Source organism: Arvicanthis niloticus, chromosome 4 (assembly GCF_011762505.2).
Source record: "Arvicanthis niloticus isolate mArvNil1 chromosome 4, mArvNil1.pat.X, whole genome shotgun sequence".
Taxonomy (NCBI): Eukaryota; Metazoa; Chordata; class Mammalia; order Rodentia; family Muridae; genus Arvicanthis; species Arvicanthis niloticus.
In genome coordinates, this window is record NC_047661.1 from 54114801 (window position 1) to 54137758 (window position 22958).

The 22958-nt window shown below is 35.4% G+C and overlaps 1 pseudogene; it reads left to right on the forward strand.

Annotated features, from left to right (window-relative positions):
• The first annotated feature begins 22390 nt into the window (after positions 1-22390).
• LOC117708048 (small nucleolar RNA SNORA17) lies at positions 22391-22450 on the forward strand (annotated as a pseudogene).
• Positions 22451-22958: the final 508 nt, after the last annotated feature.

Genomic DNA, 22958 nt, shown 5'->3' on the forward strand with positions numbered 1-22958 from the left:
TCCATGTTTCTTACGTCAATGTTATAGGAAGACCAAAGTGTGGATGCTTCAGTGCTTCTTAGAAGGGGGAACAAAATACTCAAAGGAGGAAATATGGAGATAAACGGTGGAACTGAGACTGAAGGAAAGGCCATCCAGAGACTTCCCCACCTGGGGATCCATCCCATATACCATTGCCAAACCTGGACACTATTGTGGATGCCTGCAAGTCCTTGCTGACAGGAGCCTGATATGGTTGTCTCCTGAGAGGTTCTACCAGAGCCTGACAAATACAGAGTCGGTTGCCCAGCAGCCAACCATTTGACTGAGCACAGGGTCCCAGATGAAGAAATAGGAGGAGGGACTGAAGGAGCTGAGGGAGGTTGCAATCCCATGGGGGGGAGCAACAGTGTCAACCAGCCAGAACTTCCAGAGCTCCTGCAGACTAGACCACCAATCAAAAAGTATACCTGGAGGGACCCATGGCTCTGGCCATATATGTGGCAGAGGATGACCTTGTTGGACAAGTGGGAGGAGCAGCCCTTGGGCCTGAGGGGTTTTGATTCCCCAGTGTAGGGGAATGACAGAGTGGAAAGGCAGGAGTGGGTAGGTGGGTGGGGAGTACTCTTATAGAGGCAGGGGTAGGAGGGATGGGATAGGGGGTTCTGGAGGGGACACCTAGAAAGGGCATAATATTTGAAATGTAAATAAAGAAAATACCTCCCCAAGAAAAAAAAGAAAAACGAATCAGAGAGCTACTTGTTCACACACTTAGGAATCACATAAAAACACTAAAGTGGTCCCATAATAAATTACAGGGTAAAGACCAGTGCATGTTGCTTTAGTCTCAATGAACTCATATGCATCTTGCCTTGAAGATTTCTCCAAACCCTCTGGCTCTCAAATGTTTTCTGCCTTGTCCTCCCCAGGGTTGCCTGAGCTCTGAGGAAAGGAATTTTATGGAGACACACCCTTTAGAGCTGTGTGTTCCAAACTATCTCTCTCTCTCTCTCTCTCTCTCTCTCTCTCTCTCTCTCTCTCTCTCTCTCTCTCTGTCTCTCTGCATAATGTCATAATCTTTGGCTATGTGTTTCTCTCTGCATCTGTTCCATCTGTTCCTGTCTGATAATGGCTGAATTAGGCACTGGTCTGTGTGTATAGCAGTAATTTTATTGAGAAGTTTTCTCCCATATATATTATACTCCCAGGCAGTGTTTGGCTTTATCTTATGTCTTTGGGCTATCTAATCTCTGGGTCTTGCTCATCAGAGCAGTGGAAGGTTTGGGCTTTATTTCATGGAGTGGGCCTCAAGTCAACTCAGACATTGCTTCAGTACTCCCAGTAGTTTTCATAGCATATCTTGCAAGGAGGACAGATTGTAGATTAAGGATTTTTGTTGCTAGGTTGGTGTCAAGTATTAAAAAAATGTCAACATGAAATTTGAAGGCAAATGGATAGAACTATTTACCCTGAAAATTCATCCTGAATGAGCTAACCCAGATCCAGAATGATAAGTTATGTATTCACTTATATGTGGATATTATCAATTAAATCAATAAATAACAATGAACCTATTGTCTGTAGACTTAGAAAGGTTAGGTAATGAAAGGACTAGTGAGAGGACACATGGATCTACCTGAGAGGTGTAAATAGAATAGATCTTACCAGTGGACTTGGGACAGGTGCATATGAGTATGGGAGTATTAGGTGAAGAGGGGAAAGGGAGATAGGGTAGAAGAAGGAAAGGTGGAGAAAGACAGTGGAAATTCAGAGGCATTTGAGGAGTGATATGAAAACCGAGTGTAGTGGAAACTCCCTAAAATAAATGAATGTGATCCTGATGAGATCTCCAAATAATGGATAATTAGGATTCCACCTGTACATCTCTTGTCACCAAACAAGTTTTCTGGTACCAGTACTGTATTACATTTAGTTGAGTTGTTTGCCAAGGGTTCCCAAAAAAATTACCAAGCAACTGAAAGTGTTACAAACAGTTTCAGTTAGAAAAGCCCTATTGCCAACAACAGCAATGCAATTGTAACAGCAACACAATTCACTGAACATAGAAAAGTCACATGAACCCCTACACTCTACTGTTTTTTATTGACCTTTTAAGATCAGAATTTTTTTCTGTTGAGACATAAAGTATTGTGACTTAGCCTAATATACTTAATTTTAAACCAGAAGCAATGACAGTATCTAGCTCTGTTATCATACTGACAAGTTCTTGAGGTCTCAAGGTGCTAGAGATATATTAGAAGAAAATTACTTTTTATTAATTTATTCATTGTTTATTAAAATGCTAAATATCTTTTAACTGCCTATAATACACCAGGCATTGTTTGAAACAGTAGTTATGCAGATAAGAGCAAGGTGACATACCTGCTCTAAAGGAGCTTCAAGACCAGTAGTTAGTTATTCATAACTTTTGCTACAAAAGCAAACAAATGAATAAATAAACAAAATAAATAAACAAATAAGTGATGTTTATCAAAGACTGATATCATCAACTGATGGATGTGAAGATAAAACTTAATAATACGTGAAAAATAAAAAGATGTGGTTTTCTGTTTTGAGACAGGAATGAAATCATGGGGTAAAGAGTGTTTGTCATAATTTGTGAGAGAACTTTCCAGAGACCCAGGTCAATGGATTAAAGAACGTCATGAGGTACTAGCTATCTACTCAGAAATATCAAATCAACATAAGTAAAGCAACAAAATACTGGGTAAAGATAATGAATTGAAAGCCATTTGAACTGCCAGCAAGTAAGGTTTGTGAGGACTCAGCATATAGAGAGGTGGAAAGCCTTTAGGGCTGCTTGGCAAGAAGCTGACATGAGCCAAGGACAAGGAAATGGGCTTCTTGGCAGGAATATGACATTGGCTAAGGACAAGGAAGTAGGCTTCAAGCAGGAATCTGACATTATGCTAAAACAAAGAAGTAATTTCAGGCAAGAATCTAAATATTAGGCTAGAACAAAGAAGTAATTTTAAACAGGATTCTAAATTTTAGGCTAGAACAAGGAAGTAGGCTTCAGATATGAAAGTGACTTTGCCCTAGGACAGGGACATAGGCTCAGATACTTTGGTCATCCTGATGAGCCCTTAGAATCAGTTATCACAGGAGTGTTCATGTAATCAGGTTTAATGCTTTGCTTTTTCTTTGACTATTTGTGCTTATTGTCTTGCTTGTTCCTTGACTATTTGCATCTATTGTATTGCTAGACCCTCAACCTAGAACTTACCTTAATACATGCATGTAATCAAAATGGAATAAGAGCATAAAGGAGGAGGGGTGAGATAGGGAACCCTAGGGAGGGAAAATGGAGAAAGAGGATGGCATCTGTATTGTAAATAAATACAATTTCCAGTAAAAAATTTTTAAAAAAATTCCAAGGTTAAAAAACAACAACAACAAAAAAAAGAGCTGGGACCAGAGAGGAAGGGAAGTCAGGTCACAGTAGATTTCTGCACCAAGAAAGGTGTTTCTGGTGCAAATAAGACATAAAAGAGACATTTTTACTCACAGAAATTTATCTATATAAGCATTAGACAAGAGTCTTTATACCTCCCTGGAACCTATGGAAAACATAGATGTGACCACAGAGATCTGAGTCAGAGATCCAAACTATTGCAAATCCTGTGAGATTGGCACATATTCATTTCTCTGTTAGTCTTGTTGCTAGTTAGCACTTGACTTGTAGGAAAACGGTGTTTTTCCCTGAATGGTTTGCTTCTTTGTTTATGCATTTTTTTTTGGACTAGAAATATCTATTCCCTGTTTAAGAAAATGTTCCTGTTTTCCATTTGGAACTTAGTTGTATATTTAGCAATTTTAAAGACATTTCCTATATGTGCCATTAGTGAGAGTGAAAACTTTAATTTACTCAGGAACATTAAAATATTGTCTTATGAAATACCACCCAATAGAAGCAGCGTTAATGGGGAACAGCTTTGTCTCAGCTCATATTTCTAGCTAACAGTCCTTATTTCTGGGAGATGACGATATTAGGAACAAGCTAGTCACATCACATCAGTCAAGAGCAGAGAAAGGGGAATGAATGTATGTTGATATACAGATCACCTTTTTCCTTCTTATACAGTAGGACTAAAACCCAGGGACATATGTCTCTCACATGAGTTGGATCTTCCTACATCAATTAATGTAATCAAGATAGTCTGCTATACATGTATACACATGCATCCTAATCTAGACAATTACTCATTCAAAAGTGAATTGAGATTGTGTTAAATACAGACAAGAGTTAGCACTAATATTCATGATCTTTAATTTTCTTGTCTAACACTATTATGTTTATGGTTTGCTCACCTGCCCAGACATTACTTTAGTAATGTTAAAAATCTTAGGGAAAGGAAATATATGTATATGCCTTGCTTCTTTCCAGTAATTCCATTTCCATGGGAAACAGTGGTTTTATTTCTTTATTCTAATTTGACATATATTATCTGAATATTTTACTTTTATTAGCATTTCTTATTAGATTTGACTTATACATTAAAATTATGTGACAGTTAACAATTATTTCCTTGGTGATATATGATGTCCTTTCTATCATATTCTGTCAATATAAGTACAATAAGCAACCAATTTTCACAAGATGAGTGTAAACCAGGCTCAATTTTAATTACTTTACTCTGAGACCATCTCTAGTTTTGTATATTCTTTTTATCAGAATCACATTCAACTTTTTACCACTTTTTCTAGTTTTAACTTTTCTTGATAATGATAATGATGACTATTTTGTGTGTGTTTGTATGCATGTGTGCCTGGGTGTCATGGTGTGCATATGTATAAAGATAAGAGATAAACATTTTATTTTTTTATTGGATATTTTCTTTATTTACATTTCAGATGCCATCCACTTTCCCCATTTTCCCTACCTAGAAACCCCTATCCTATCCCCCCTCCTCCAGAGAAAAACATTTGAGAATTAATTCTTTATTATCTTAGATTCGAAGCCTTTATTATGTTTTTTGATTAATTAAGGCCCTTATGTTCTTGAAGCATGCATTTAAAGATTAAATAACTAAATAAGTTCTTCATGTTTTCATGGGTTTTAACATTCTTGTTAAATATAAGTTATGTTTTAATAAATTTTTATATAACCTTCAATTTTTTTCATTTGAATATGTACAATTTTCTCCCTCGAGGTTTCAGTAGATTCCAGTCATGAGGTTTGAGACAGCTTTGACAGTCTGATTTTTGTGGCCTACTTTCCCCATTATACCAGTGTTCTGGATAGTAATGATGTGCCTTGATGTGGCAAGTGAAATTTCAAGCTTCGTATACATGATATTCTTAGTTTATTCTCCTTTGGTAATGACTGTCACATTCCCTTTTCTATTCTTTCCAGAACTTCATTTAACAAATAGCAGTACTCCTAATTAATTTGTCCATTTTCCACCTATTTTTTCATGCATGTATGTTTTAACATGACATATGTAAAATTGTTGGGGGCCGACTTTTAGCAGAAAGCGGCTATCAGCTTTGCAGCCATCTTGAGCCATATACCCTGACATGTGACTTGGATTACAATAGCCTACAACAGCTGAGAACACTCCGATAATCTTGGTTTAGATACCTTGAGATTAAAGGTGCGTGAGAGTAAAGGTGTGTGAGATTAAAGGTGTGTGACTTAAGAGTATGACTTAGAAGTGTAGAGATCAGATTTAGAGACAAGACCTAAGGGCATGATTAAAAGTGTAACTTAGAGGCGTGGCTTAGAAGTAAGACATATAAAAGGCAGAGGCAGACAGTAGAGAATCAGACATTAGGGAGACACAGAGGAGAGAACCAGACACAGCAGAGAGAAGACAGGTAGCAGGCACTTGGAAGAGAACTTGGAAGAAGTAACTTGGAACTTGGAGGGACTAGGAGCTAGGGACTAGGCACTAGGAACTCAAGACTTCGGACTTAGACTGAAGAATAAACAGGATTGAATTACACTCTGTCTGGTCTGCATTCTTCCAGTCCGTCCTCACTCTTGCTCTTGCTGAACCCTGACCCACGGACCAGAGCCGCAGCTTGGGCCGGGATACAGTGGCCGCCCAAACGTGGGTCGGCCCCGGCCTCAACATTTTGCTTGGGCCGCAACATTTTTTTGTCCACCCGAACAGGGACTAGTGGGGTTCCCAACATTTTTTTTGGCCGACCCAACGTGGGGCTAGTGTGGACCCCAACATAAAATGCACAGACTTTAGAATATAGCTGACTACATAGTTTATAATATAATCACTAAATGAAGATTCTTGTACTAATTACACAAGATCAAAAACAGGACATATACTTTATAGGCTGTTAGTGTTACAATGAAATGTTTATCCACTGTAAGTCAAATGTTAAATAAGCCTGGCTATTCTTAGTTTATGTCACCTTCTTTTATTCTTTCTCAGAAATTCTATTTTAATACTATGCTTTTTGCTCTGATTATTTTCCTAACACTAAATTAAGAATGCATTCATAAAGAATGTAGTATTGTATTTTCCTTATCTATATTTTGATCTTTCCATAAGTTACTGGTATCAAAACACATGGGTGAATTATTAATAGTTTTTTATGCTGTGTTTAAATTTGGATGCAGATTGAACACTGGTTCCTTCTGGCTTGCCTTCTAATATTATAGCAGAGTATGGTGACTAACTCTGCTTTTCTAAACTGGAAATCCATTTTCTAAGATTTCGTTCTTCCTCATCTTTTATGAAATGACAGATTCCTCAAGAGAAATATTCATCGACTTTTAAAAGAACTAAGCAACAGCCATCATGAATGAAGGATGCCAGGTAGCATTACAATTTGCACATATTCTGGCTCAGTGCTTCACTCATATTGATCACATTACTGGACTCCAGATCTTCCAGTTTCTGCTAGTCATCTGCCTTGATATTCTTTGAATCAATCCAGAAGCATGTGAACAACATCCCTATCTAGATATATAGTATGCTCGAGTGGATGAGTTGCAGAAATGGACTTCTGCATATCCTTCATGTCTCAGCCTATCCTTGTGTGTGTAATGGATTTTACTTTCCTTGGATATTAGATGCTAAAGTCACAGTTATCACTCATGCTGATTTAATGACTTCAGATATACCAGAAAATGCACAGTACTTTCTATTCTCCTCACAAATTGCCTAAATTCTAATTTCATAGTATCCCTCATGAATTTGTCTTATAGGCAGAGACAAGATGGGATCCCAAATCATAATAAGAGCACCTTCATCTCAGGCTTCCATTTAAAATTCTTTATAATTTAATATTCAATATTTATTGAATGAGAGAACTTAAAGAAACAAGAGACATGGGATGAGTCACAGGTCCTTGCCTAACCTGCATCTTTGCCTTCTCCAGATGATATATTGGCTACTTCCATCTACTTCTCTGCTCAATAGCTGGCAAACTCCGATCTTGGAGAAATCTGGATGTACCTTCATGAGTGTGGCTCATGAGTTGGGTTTAGGCAAATGCACCTTGTGCATCACTCAGCTCACAGGACTCTCCTACACTCACCCACAATCTTCCTAAGCCCTAGCATCTTAAATAGCAAATTTAACAGGAAGGCAGCAAAAACAAATGAGAAATAGCAAATTCAGACAATAGTAAAACCCTTGTCCCTGCTTTGAGGCACTTCAATTTTTATTAGATCCTCTAAGTTAATTTGTTTGCTGAATTTAATTTCTATAATGAAACCCACATTTTCTGTAGCTCTTAGTTCATCTGCTTCTGTTACTCAACTGTTTCTTATTCAACAGTGGAATGACTCCTACTACCTGGTTGCTGATAGAATTTGTGTATAGTACTTTTGGACTTGTGTCTTCATTATACAAAAACTTTCAGCTGATAGTTTTACCATGTCTATTATTATCTAAAATTTTAAATTCTTAAGTGTAAGTTGGTAAGTTGTATCTTTCTCTAGTATGCCCTATTCACTGGTTTCAACTGTAGTAATAATATATTCTCTTTGAGATCTGTATTATCTTTTCTTTTGTTGTCTTTGCCTCCACTGGATTTGCTTATATGAGTATTGCAGGTAATGTGTGCAGTGCTAGTCATTTCAAAAAGCTATCATTCATCATTGCTGACTTTTCCATTTTGTTTCTCAGTTTACTAATTTTGATTCTTATTTGTTTTTTGTGTTTTTTGCTTATTCTCTTTATTCTTATTTTAATTTAGGTTGAACTTTAGTAGTGTGAACTCTCAAAAACAGCACAGAATTACATTTTATTTGAAGTGTCATAATCAAAACCATTCAAATATAATTTACATGAAGTAAAATTTAGTTAGGTATAAAATTCAGTGGTGTGTGTGTGTGTGTGTCTAAGTGTGTGTGGTGTGTGTGTGTGAGAGATTTGATACCTAACACATTAAATTTTAATGGATCTAGTTCACTATTCTATAAAGTTCTCCATTATAGAATATAACAATTTATAGTGTATAACCTGGAGAAAGAAAATTATCAATAGCTTTTAATGCTTTCCATGAAAAAATTGTCATATTTTAGACTGTTCACTGCATAATTAGAAACCTCTCCTCTTAAGGCCTTTGGCTTTATTTCTTATCAAATTTCTTATATTCTCCAAAAATTATGAGGAGTTTATAAATATATAGGTGTAAAATGAGAAAACTCCTCTTCTAAAGACCCTGAGTTCAGCTTCTGCTTATGTCTATTAGAACAGCTGTGTCAATGAGTGATCTTACTTTTAGATAAGACTTTCAATAGCATTATTTGTAATTGTATAGGCTGATAGCAGATATTAGAAAATGTGAACTATAGATTTTGGAGTTAGAAATACTGAGTTCAAATTTATCTGCTACCTTTTAATCTAATAAGGATATTAGGAAAATTATATTAATATTCAGCTATGATTTAGATATGTATGTTCCCTAAGGCTTATTTATGTGTTGAAGACTTGGAACCCAATATTCAGAATATTCTGAATATTGATAATATTCTGAATATTATCTCAATATTCAGAGATAAGGCTTGTTTATGTCTTTGAAATAACAGCCTGTCTTCCTATGTAAATAATCATTTGAAGACTGGGTTAGTAATTAGGACCTAGATGTAGAGAAAGGATACTTTAGTCCATGCTCTATCTGCTTTATCTTGTTTCTGTGAACTCCTACTTCTATACTTTTTGGTCCACATGAAGTCAGAAGCTGTTCTGCCCTGAAGCTTACCCATCAAAATTTTCTGGTAGCTCCTGGTTTAGAAAAAAACTCAGTGTTTAACTAAATATATGTATGTACATATCTAAGTCTTTCAAAATTGTCATTTATCATTATATAAATATGTTTCTCTGATGAGAACTAGGATTCTAATTTCAGACACAGCAGTCCTTCATTACATGACCTTGGGTGAGCTACTTAGCTGTTCTTGTTTTATTTATCATCCCTCTGTTTTCTATATGTGGGCCATTTGAAGAAATTAGTTGGGCACAACTAAGTTCTGTTCCTGTAATGGATTCTTTATCTGTTCCAGACCTTTTATTACACCCAAGCTAACCATCTCATTATACATACTGCCAAGGTCAGGGAAAGGATGTCACACTGTAAAACCTCTTGTTTTACAACAAAATTGCTAAGCACACAATCTTTTTTTTTTCTTTACATAAAACTACTACGTATTCCAATTTCAAATTCTATCTATACCGTAAGAAAACTATGTGAAGTATTTTTAAAGTTTGGTGATGGTAAAGGTCTCCTTAGGATACATGCTAGCTCTTTCTTCCTAGCACGAGGTAAACCAATCTCCAAAAGACATCAAGAACAAATAAATAGCTCCCGAGTGCTATAAACCTTTGATATTTATTTCAGCCATTTTGTTCAACTATCGTCTCTCCCATAATACACACTTTAAAAATTACATTGTATTCACAACCAGGCTTATTTTCCTCTACCTAGTACAATGGGAAAAAATTGTCAACAACAGTTATAATCATGCTTATGAATGTGATGCCTGACAGAGGTTGCCCTGTAAAATTATTTTAGTTATATTTTTCCTTACTTTCTGTAATGGTTGCAAAAAGGAAGCCCAAAGCCAAAACTAACTCTGAGTAAATGTTTTACTAAATGGTACAGAAAACTGCTATGGTCACAGTTCTATCAAAATAGGTACCTGGTTCAGATATTAAGTATTAGTTAGATGACTTGAAAACATCTTTTACCTTTTTCTTCTACTTTCTCATTTGATTTTTCTTATGTATCATTAAATTTTAGTTTATGAACATATATGATTTTCTACCACAGTTTTGTTATTACTTAAGCAAATATGCTGTCAGCTGTTCAAGTAATACATTATCTAATATAAAATTATTTTATATATTAGGTAAGGATACAATCTATAGTATTTTACATTAAGATTCATATATATTTTTTGTATCATTTGGCAATGTATAGGCAGCATTTTCTGAGGAAACTAAACTTATTAACTGACAGTAGAGATGATTTATACTTTGGATATTTTGAAGCTAGGGTAGCTTCATTTGTCTATAAATATGTCTTTCATGTTGAATATGAAAAACTTGATAAGCATCATTCATTACAAATTTCCTTAAGTATTGTATTGCATATATTATGTACGAGCAAATAATTATTTAATTGTAAGATTTTTGTCAAGAGAAATTAATAGTTTAATTTCTTTGAAGGCAAGATAACTGTAGTATGATTTCATTTATTAAAACTTTGTAAGATAAACCTGAGTGCAGTGGCCCGTTATTTAAATCCAGGAACTCAGGATGTGGAGTCAGGAGTATTTCTATGAAGCCAAAGCTAGCCAAATGAGTTCCATGCCAGCCTGGTCAACACAGTGAGTGCTAGGCCAGTCAGAATTAAGTGAGTCTGTGCCTCAACAAGAAATAAAAAAAAAATACTTAAAGAATGTACTAAGAGTCTATAATATATGGGCTCTAAAATATAAATAAAGTCTAAATTCTGTTGTTAAAAAATTAAAGACTTAAAAAACTTTTAATTTTACTATATGCTTTTAAAGTCATTTAAAGTTCAAATTATCCCTTACATTATCTACTGAAAGTGAATTTTCCCCCCTCTCTTACTATTTATAATAGTGGTTCTTTCTAAATAGAGGTTCTTTCTAAAACCTAAAATTTAAATCCTTAAGTGAGCAGAAAACTGGAGGAACTGCTGTGACAGTGTACTTTCTAACTATGACAAAGCATGTACACCCATGAAATCTCAATTAGGGTAGCTGAATAAACTAAAATAGAAAATGACGTATCAGCTGACTTTGCAGTACAGGTTGGGGAAAGCTCACAGAACCCATCCCTAGATGAGGAGCACAAAAACTTAACATCTAAAAGACAATGAATTAGTCTTGGTTATCCAATACCCAACGGTTATCCCTAGAAAATGCATATTCAGGCAACATTCAACAGAACAATCAGGTGATAATTATGTCTTTATTAATTTGCACATATATAAGTATTAATAATGGTTAAAAAGGAAGAGGTTGTGAATTTGGGAGGAAGGTAGTCATAAAAAATGTATGAGGGAGGAGAAAGATAGGGAAAGTTATGTAATTACATGGTTTTTTTAATATTTGAAATTTTAATTTAATTACAGTATTTCTTTTTTCCTTTTCTCCCTTCCAACTCTCCCATTTAGCATTCTACAGTCTTCTTCTAATTTACAGACTTTTTTGTACACAAATAGTTATTGCATGCTTATATGTATAGGTATATAAATATGTATTCCAAAGTATAACTTGTTTGGCACATATAGAGCTTCCTATATGTATGATTTTATGGCTCACTATTTGATACTGGACAATCAATTGGTGTGCTCTTCCCTGGAAAAGGCATCTCTCCCATTCCCAAGCTTTTCTCAGTTGCCTATAGAACTTTATTTAGAGTTGAGGCATTGTAAGGATTTCTTCATCCAGTTTGGCTTGTTCCTTGGTGTCAGCCTTCTTCAATAACTAGTTTGGGCATTATATTGGTTAGAATTTTAGGGTGTAGCTTCTCATTATTACTAGGAGTCACAATCTCTCATCTAAAGTCCCTGATTTGTTAGCTATTATAATCTTTCATACACACCCTCTTTTCAGTCTTCTCTGATCCTCAGCTGCAGGATTGATTTGTAGATTCATCCATCAGAACTGGGATTTGCAGCTCTACATTTTGATTGGTTATGGTTTTCTGTAGTGGTTACGGCCTCTTGCACAGAGAAGTCACTTTTATGACAAATTTTATCGATTTTTGCTAGCGATTACACTGGTTTAACAACTGAGTGGTCATACATTCTCTTCCAATAACCATGACTTAACGACTTCACTATCTTTGAGTAGTTAGCTACATATCTAGTATCAGGCATGTCCTCCCTCTTGTTGAATGGGTCTTAAAGAGCTGTTGATATATGTGCCACTGCTGCTTCCTTAAGGTTATTTGCCATGTTGCTCATTAATGTAGTTTATACACATCATAGAAGGCTATAACTTTTGGTTGCCTCCCTTTTTTTGAAACTCGAATGATACCCTCCGGAAACGTGATTGCTAGATCTCATGGAGTAGGCAATCAAGTCAATTACCTTTATAGATATGAATAAGTAGTTTTGCTGGACTATTCTGACCTGCGTTAATGGGGCTCTGTTTAAGAGTCAATGACTACTTCACAAAATTCTCAATACCAGAAAAGGAAAGCTTTATTTTGAGTTTTTTTGTCAGAAATGTCCAGGAGACTCCCAAAAACATGAAGCCTAAAGCTGTTGCCCTTGACTATCTCCAGAAGTGAAATGCAAGTCCCTATTGCTGAAGATACCATGCACAAACAAACAATATAATCAAAGATCAAGTACTTTTGATGATTGCTCATTCCTTATAGACATGTATTAACCTGGTTATGTCATTTGTCTATTCACCCACCCCTAGCTATCTAAGCATTATCTCTCACATAAGGTTTATGCTTTCATGAAAATCAATTGCTTAAATCATATTTATATGTAAAGCACATTCTGTCTTCTTTGAAGAATGCCTTGTTAGGTACTCTTGGGTATTTATTAAGTATTATTCAAAATTACTTCCTTGCAAAAAATTAGTGTATCAAATCAAAATTTTAAAAAATGTAAAAAGAGATCATTTATAAACTGTATCAACATTTCAAATAGGAAACAAAATTGTTCAAATGTAAGTCTCATAGATTGAGTAATAAGAGTCAGGAAGTAATAATAGGAGATGCTGATTCTATGAAAATATAAACCATGTGTAGATATTTTTAAACATGAAAACAACCACTGAATCTATAGTGCATTTAATACTAAACTACTAATGTTCTATGTTTGACATTAGGACATGTCCTTTGCCCTAATAACAGTGATAGTATTAAATATTTCTCTTCATAATACTAATGACTACAATCATGACTAACAATTGAGCTATGATCTCCTAAACATTTAAAACTACACATTTTCAATAACAATAATTTGAAGATTTTATTTCCTTTCCAAGTTTTCAATTTGAAATGTTTTCCCTGCTCATGAGCTGAGGGTCTAGGTTTGCATTGCATTAAACATTGCATATCTTTGATCACAGTGTCTTGCTATTTTTAAAGCCATCAGATTTCATGCCCCTGGTTGATTTATCTTTACCATGGGAATACTGTATTAACACTATACTGTTCTTTAAAATGACTTTATAACCTTTAAACACTCATATTTAAATTAATATTTTAAGGAGACTAATTTATCTGTTAACGTTTATTCTTTGTTATAGCACAGTATCTCACTTAAACGTTTACATGCAAAACCACTTATACTGATGACACCTCTTGTCTTTGACAGAATGTGAAAGATATACCTACACTGGACATGTCCAACTAGGGCAACACAGTAATATTTTCTTTTAGTACAAACAAACAAACATAACTTACAATATAATATATTTTTTGATAAATATTTAAAGAATTGAGAATTTGCTTCACAAATATTGTATTAGTATATTTTGTGTTGTAGTAAGTGAATCCTAGACTAGATAATTTTTAAACAGTAGACCTATTGTTCCTTAGTTTATAGTATTGAAATCTGGAAAGCCCAGGGATATATTATCTGCATCTTCTCATTTTCTGATAAGGATTTTGCTGCTGGGTTACGAATAATATTTTTAATATTTCCAAAGCAACTTGGCATGGAACCTTAATGGTATCACCTTTCCTAATACTCATTACCTCCAAAAATTATTTAGTATGTCATTGCCATATTCCTTTAAGGATTGTATTTTAAGGAAATGATATTTGAAAAAAAAAAACATTTTCAGGTAATGAAACATATAAAGAACATGAAAAGCATGGAACGATATTTTTCTCCTTTTAAAAAGATTTGCTGTACTGTTTTTTATTGTGTGTGCATGCACATGGGTATGCATGTGTGTGTGCATGCACGAGTGTGTGTGTGTGTGTGTGTGTGTGTGTGTGTGTGTATACCCTAGTGCAAGTGCCAGCAGAGAATAGTAGAAAGTGTTAGGTCCTTGGAATTGGAGTTGCTGGCAGCTGTGAGCCCCTGAATATGCTCAGTGGAAACCAAAATCAAGTTCTCTCCACTCTACTTCCCAGAAAATGCACAGCCACTGTTTATACCTTTACAGCTGTTCTTTCCTATCAGTCTAATTATGCATTTAAAATTCTTCTGAATAACTTTCTTTGTTCATCATAGCAATAGATAATATAAAATCATATTAATATTTTAGGTAGACTTTCTATACTTGAATATTATTATTTCTCAGTCAGTTTTAACAGTAATTAAAAATCACCAACCTTATCATAAGTTTGTTTCTTACAGAGAATAAAATATATTCCAACTCTGTCACTCAGACCTTCTATAATCAGTTTTATAGCTTAGTATAAGTTGCAAGCTCTATAAGTAAAGACTAAATATGCTGTAAGGTAGCAGAATTTTAAAGAATTGAGGTGTCAATTTGTGAAAAATTGGCAGTAAAGCCTCACATAATTAACAATACGATTAAGTCAATATTAGCTGAGAATTTTTCAAAAAAAATAAGTAATCTTTAGTGGTGATTTTTATAGTAATTATTCACATTTGTAAAATAATTATAAGAATTTGAAATTAAATTTTTTCTTTCTACCTAACAGATAATTTGGAACATTTCATGCTTTGACTTATAAACTCAATTGTTGTCTAAAGTCTTTAAACCTGGGAAATAAACTACAGAAGACTTATGAGAATATTTCACACACAGTTCAGGACTTTGTCTTCCAGAATATCATTTCTGCATGTGATAATGGATAGTGCACTTGAATGGCACTTCTTATCCCTTAAGGATTGGAAGATTAATATCCGCTCCAACACCCCTTTGTATCAAGTAGTAAACTTTTATTATTTAAAGATGTATGCAATGAATCGTGGCTTTTATTTTCCCAGAGCTAAGTAGTTAACCTGAGCTAAGCTATAATGTGGAAGTGTTTTAATCAAGACAATATATTTCAACTCTGGGAATGACTTCTTCTGATCCCAGTTAACAATAGCAATTTTATGGCCAATTAAAACAATTTTAGTACACAATTGTTTCTTTTTCATGGTTATTTTAAATGGTTATGGCAGAAAACACATTTCTGCATTAAAATGTCTTCTAAATTTATTATTCCTTCTTGGTTACTGATTAAAGTCATAATAAAATATATTCCATGACTGTAGGGTTGTTTAATGCCTTTGTTATATATATATTTTTTTAAAAAAAATAATCACTAGGTGTCAAATGTATGTATGTGTGATTAATGTGATTTTAAAACTATTTTTAAACGTATATTTAAAATTACTAGTATATTTAAGACTTCATTAATATAACTTACCATTCTATTGTGAACACAGTGACAACACTATTAATTTACATTTAATAAATAATAATTTTATTGCTAATATATTAAAATTTACTGATCTCAGATTATGAAGCAGGTGAGATAAGACTAACCTCTCTGAACAGGTGTTAAGCATTAGTCACCAGCTATTAAACACTGGTAAAAAATCATTAGGAATTTTAATAGTAAGTCTTTTGTGAATAGTCAGCCTCTCTTTTTCTCTCTTTGTTCTCTTGTAAATACAGTAAAATATTGGGCATAGGTTTGATGATTCCTTGAATGATAGCTGTCAGACCTCCATCTGGAGCACTGGCTGCTTTGAGTATAGTCAGACAGCTTTCTGGACCAACCTGAAACAACACTTGCTTTTTTGAACAGTCCAGAAATGCATTGAGGAAGAACCATTTTTTTTTTTTTTTTTCACAACTTCTTACTGCTGAGGCACAGTTCTGAATTCTGGAGGTATAGATCCTTCTTTAATTGTTTCAATCAGCTTTTGACAGATATTTTTATTTTATTTATTTTATTTTTGCTGTTACTGTCCTTGAACAACAATAGATTAGCTAGTTCAGCAGAGGAAGATATTCACACCTTCCGTTTCAGCCCAGCAGAAGGTTTGTGCCTGCTGCAAATGTAGTCCTTCCTTTTCATAGGCACTGCTATGATTTGATACAAGGTCAGTTTCTCATTTAAATGATATTTCCTCTGGGTGGGGGGAGCACAATCCTTCTTTACTTAAAGGTCTGCTATGACTGGGATGAACACATCTTATTGGCTATATAAGCAGAACATTTGGCTCAGTTTATGAATAGGATAGGAGACATACTCCCACTTTGCCCACTTGTATTGCCTCATTAAGAGTAATAAAAGCATCATTTAAGTGGTCTTTCCTTCTTAAATTTAGGTCATCATGGTCAGTACAGAGAGCTGGCTTAGCAAGAGGAAGAGAATAAAGCTCTGGTGAGAACAGCAGGCCAGGCTCAACAGCAGCAGTTTTTGTACTGCAAAAATAGTAGCTGGAGTCTAGGGAAACAGCTGAAACACTACCAAAGAAAAATAGCGGTAACAAAGACATGTGATCAGTAAAGACCTAAAGATAAGAAACCACATGAGTCCCAGTTGCTGGAAACTATGTGAGGTGAGTCCTAATTGCTGGAAAGTGTCCAAATACATGTTGTGCAGTGAAAACCAAAAGTCCAAGTCCAGTCCAAGAACTTAAACATTAGTTAAGGACTGAGGATCCCAATGTGCTAACCTCAAGAAGTATATATACTATTGTCACTAAAGGAATAGGTTCTTATACCTGAAACCACTCTGAGAACATACCATTGCAAGTTGCCCAATTCAGCATCACAGAAGCTGCCATGCAGTGAACCTCTGGTGGTTTAAACTCAAACAAACTAATCAGTACAGGGAGTAATACTGGAGCTGCCTTTGAGCGGACTGATACCAGCTTGCTCCAAGACAAGTTTTAATCTTATTTCAGGATACTAGGTCTAAATTTCTGTTTTGCAGAACTACACAACTCCAAACAAGTCACTACAACAGGCTGCTCCATCAGAGGCTGCCAGGTCACCTAGTGGGAGGCAAGAGCAGTAAAGTCAGCTAGTTTCCAGGTTTCCCTAGAAACAGTTTCCAGGCCTTCCCTCAGTTATAGTTATGAAATGTCCCCAGAGCCATAGCCAATCCCAAAGACACCCATAGCCCTAGAGACCAACCTAACCAACCAAGACAAATCCTATTCCTAGAATTCCCCTAATATGCTTTAAATTGAGCCTGTGAGTTTACCTGAGTGTCTCCATCTCGGTAAATGGTAGACCCTAGCATGCTGGACTTCTGCAGAATAAAACAGTCTGCTTTTTCATACTATTGAGTCTTAGGTATCATTATTCTGTGAATCATTGAGCCTTATAGCTTCAGAAGTTAGACTATATCTTTCAGATTTGGGTGGACCTCACATTGGCTCTTAAACACTGGAAGAGACTTTGTTTTCTACCTACAATTCCTATCTAGCCAGAGAAAAAGAACTGCAGTCAGCTGATAACATTTATCCAGGAGTCAGGCCAGTTAACAATGATGTAATAATTTTCTTGAGAATAAAGTTTACTTCAATTTTTTAAAATATGAAAGTATTTTATTAAAACAAGTATTAATAAAAATGTAAAACAGAAAAAATTTAGAGTTTATAACATACTTCTTTTATTATATCATTTATATTATAGACTAAAACCTTAGTAAGTTGTGTTAATTTATACATATTTCACTTTTGATATATTGATGGAGGAGGCCCCAGACCAATGCGGGTCGTGCCATCCCTAGACTAGTTGTCCTGGGATGTATAAGAAACCAGGTTGGCCAGGCAAGAGTAACAAGCTGGTAAGCAGCAGTCCTCCATGACCTCTGTATCAGCTCCTGTTTTCAGATTCCTTCCCTATTTGTCTTCTGGTTCTAATTTTTTTGATGGTAAACAGTGATATGGAAGTATAAGCCAAATTAGCCCCTTCCTACCCAGTAGTAACCCTAACAAAGACAAGTCACATATTTTGAAATTCTGGAAGAAGAATTTACAGAATCTTTTAAATCTATATGATTCAAACATTAAGGTTCAGTGTTTGCATATGGTCTTGACAAGGTAAACATTTATAAGAAAATGAACTTTTCAAATCTGGCATTCAAAAAGACCCTAAGATTTGCTTATAAACCAATGACTGACAATTTTGTCTGATTGAATAATATAGATTTGGGATTTTTTTTGTTTGTATGATTGACATACAACAGTATGTTTACTGTCATCCTACTATTTCCTTTGTATGTGTACCCATGCTACAGCTAGTTGAACATCATTTATAGAAAGCGCAGCCACTTGACAGAGTATTTAGGGCAATCATCATCATATACCCTCTATAACTAAAGAACTGTTTCACATGCAGACAGCCCAGCCTAGTATATGGTACATTTCAAATAGTGTCTAGTTGTTCATTAATGTATATTTCAAATAAATATATATATTTGAAAGTGAGTAGAAACATGCAGCTAATTTTTCTTCAAGGATTCCAAAATTCTTATTTATCTATTACTTTTAAGCAAAAATGGCACTATTTATTAGAAACTATTTTGACTACTTAGCTCCATAATTTTTATTGTTTTATTTTATAATTGAAAATATATTATCCTCTCATACATCCTGACTACACTTTTCCTCTTTTACTTCTCTAGCCTCCCCCTTGAACCCCACCTTTCTTTTTCCTAGATCCACTCCTTCTGTCTCCCTTCAGAAAACAGCAAGCCTCCAAGAGACAACTAATAAGCAGGATAAAATGTAATACAGTGTGTCAAGGAAAAAAAAAAACCCTCACACTGAGAGTGGGCAAGGGCAAGAGGAACAGAGTCCCAAGAACATACCAAGGAGTCAAAGTCATACTTGCTTCCATAGTGATGAGTCCCACAAAATTACCAAGGTCACAGCCACAACATATACACAAAAGACCTGGTGCAGACATCTGCAAGCCTCATGCTTGACAATTCTGCATCTCTGAGCTCATATCTACTTTGCTGAAGATTTAGTGAGCTATATTCTCCTCTTGTCTTCTATCTGCTCTATCTCTTACAAACTTTCCATCACCCCCTTTAGACTTTCTTAATGCATAGTGTCTGGCTGTGAGTCTCTGAATATGGTCTCATCTACTACAGAATGAGGCACTACTCTATGAGTATAGCAGAATATCATTAATTATCATTTCATTGGTTTTGTTTGTTTGTTTTGAATACTCTTGCTTCTAAACATCCAAGAAGTGATAGGCATAGACTTTCTTTCATGGTGTGGGACTCAAATTAAATCAGACATTGGTTGGCCCCATTCACAAGTTCTATCCTACTATTTTTTTAGCACATTTTGCAGGCATGGCAGATGGTAGGTCAAAGGTGTTAAGGCTAGGTTGGTGTCTTAGGGTTTTACTGCTGTGAACAGACACCATGACCAAGGCAACTCTTATAAGGACAACATTTAATTGGGGCTGGCTTACAGGTTCAGAGGTTTGTTCACTCAATCATCATCATGATAGCATCTAGGCAGGAATGGTGAGGAGGAGCTGAGTGTTCTACATCTTTATCTGCAGGCTTATAGCAAAATACTGGCTTTCAGGCAGTTGGGATGAGGTTCTTAAAGCTCAAGTTCACAGTGACACACCTACTTAAACAAGGCCACACCTTCTAATAGTGCCACTCCCTGGGCCAAGCATATGGAAACCATCAGCGTTGGTTTCCTAGCCTCTTTTTCAATAATCTACACAGTACCCACTTTCACCCAAGAGACTAAAATGTAGGGATGATGGCTCCATACAGGTACCAGCTCCAAGTCTCTAAGTTCAATTAGCTATGTGGATGTTTTCCTCAGCAATGGGGTCTTGATGTTGGTTTTTAGAGAGCAACTTTCTCTCCTATCATTAGCTTGGATTGTTTGAGGATCACCTAAATGCTCACCAATTCCAGCTTTTTCTTCTGACACACTCTTTCTCTATCCCATATCCTTCCAGCCATAAGCCACAGGCCTCCAGTCTACCATAAAAATCTATTCTATTTCTCCGTCCCAGAGATCCATGTGTTGGGGTCTATGGTGATTACTGGACTAGATGCTGATTTCTGGGCAGTCTAGAGTAGACAGTCTATGGGATCCAGAGGAGGCATAAACATGGCTGAGGGTAGGATGGAGCTGGGACTAGCCTTAAGCGGTTGGGTCTGTGGGGGAACATAGAGGGCAGAGAAGGCTTACAGGCAGCTTACCTGGTCTTCTAGCAGTAATGGCCTCTGGTTGAGGAGAGGGTCTCCATTTGAGCAGGGAGATGATACTTGGCAAGGACAGTATCCATAGGATTCACCAGCGGTATAAAAAGAAGAGAAGGGAGGATGTAGCTCGTATTTTGTTGCATCACTAAGGAAAGTCTGAGGTATTGTGTGTGCTTGGAAAAATAGATGCTACTTGATTGTTTTCAATGTCTTTAGATGATAAATACTTCATTCATGCACAAAAATAAACTCTTGCCCAAATTAGTTGGGATTATGAATAGATAAAGTAAATAAATATTCTTCAGTTAAATAATCTATTTGTAATTTTTATTTTTCTTTTAAAAAGCCTTTTATGTAAATTTATTTGAAGGACACAATTCTTATGGAGATTTTAAGATTCAATATTTAAAAGTTTTGTTCATTTGTTTATTAAATATTTGTGTTTGTTTATATACGTGTGTATTTGTATGTGTCATGGTACATGTGTGGGAGTCAGAGTTAGTTTTTTCCTACTTTGAGGGTCATGCATTGAGGCATATTAATGTCTTACAAGTCAATTTTTAAAGCAATAGAAATAAAATATGCTTAGATTAATTGTTTAGATCCTTAATACACCAAAGTAACTTGAGAAAAAAAAGGTAGTATTTCAAATATCTTTGTAGGTTAATAGTATAATGAAACTGTGTAAGTCACATCATAGATAATTTTCATTCTCTTTTTGTACAAATACACTTCTCTAAAATAAATTCAGAGTACCAGTTTTTATTTTTTTCTTGTTAATGGGTATTCTCACACCTTTATTATCAAAGAATATAACTAATTGAGGTTATACATTTTATACTTAAAAAGATGATCCATCTTCAACACAGTTCATGTACCTAAGGTAAATGGAACATCAAGGAGCACAAACATTGTAAGAGCCACAGTAACAGGATGTCTTGTGTGAGATTATCTCCTAGAAATGTAAGGAAGTGTTCACTGAACAACATGGCTACCAATACAATACCTGAACAAAGGCAACATTATCAGACATAATAACATGGAAAGGGTAAAGTGTAACAGTTCCCATCTGCAGACAAAATGTTCAGACAACAAAAGAATGCTAAGTCATGAAGAAAACAGTCTTTCAGAGAGAAGTGTTGTCCAATTAGTTATTCAAAAAATGGTCAGATTTAAATTAGAAAGATGATAGGTAGATAGATAGATAGATAGATAGATAGATAGATAGATAGATATGATGAGAGATGATAGGTAGGTAGGTAGCTAGATATAGATGATAGATGAGGGAAAGATAGATAAATAGATATAAACATAGATACAAATATCATTATATGGACTGAATTATATTGTAATTAAATATTTTGGAATGCATACCACCACCAACAACAACAATCAAATTTAAATTTAAAAAAATTCAGAGGCCCTGTTTTTGAGAAAAATTGTGAGTGGGGTGTACATAGGAGTGTCTAGTGGGATAAAGGCAAAGAATAATAAAAATGTAATTATGGTTTAATTTCAAAAACTTAAAATGCAGATTTAGATTTAATAAGCTAAAGCATATCTGAGTTATAAAAATTGAATATGCAGTGATTTCACAGGAAAGCATGTATTAAACACATGCACACAAAGTGTATTTTTATATTGGTTTTAATGAAAATTACACCCATATATGCTCAAATATTTGAGTGCTTGATCCCCATTACTGGAACTGTTTAGGAAGAATTGGGAGGTATGGCCATTCTGGAGAAGGTGGGTAACCGAGTGTTGTCTATGAAGTTTAAAAAATCCACATCAGTGGCTATGCCTACTCTCAGTGTTCTGATCTATGAACATCTGAATGAATAGTAGCCTAACATTCCTTGAAAAAAAAAAGCAAGCCTGAGACAACACCAGTCTAGCTCTGTGGGGCCTAGATAACTCCCAGATCAGGAAACAAGCAAGAGACTAGAAGAACCTGTCCTGGCATGGTGGGACCATAGAAGAAGTAAGCTGGAGATAAATGACACTCTCATGGGGCTATTCTGGTAGGCCATGTAAGGAGTGAGCCAGAGATGACCACCAGACTGGCACCATAGGGTGTGGACAGGAAGCTAGTCTGAAACTACCACCAGTTGTGCACTTCACCGGCCTCAGGGGACTTTTCATGCCCAAGATGACCCCTGACTGCTGCCACACAGCATGAGCAGGGCATAGTGCATCTGAGACCTCTCTTGAGATGACCCCAGAAACTCAGAGACCCCAGGGACCTCTAAGAAGAGTATGTAAGTATGTGGGCACAATGAACAGAGGCAGAACTGGAGACTAGAGAGCAATGAGAAACAGCCAATTGTGAGTAGCTGGTGATGACTTTTCAGCCCACGG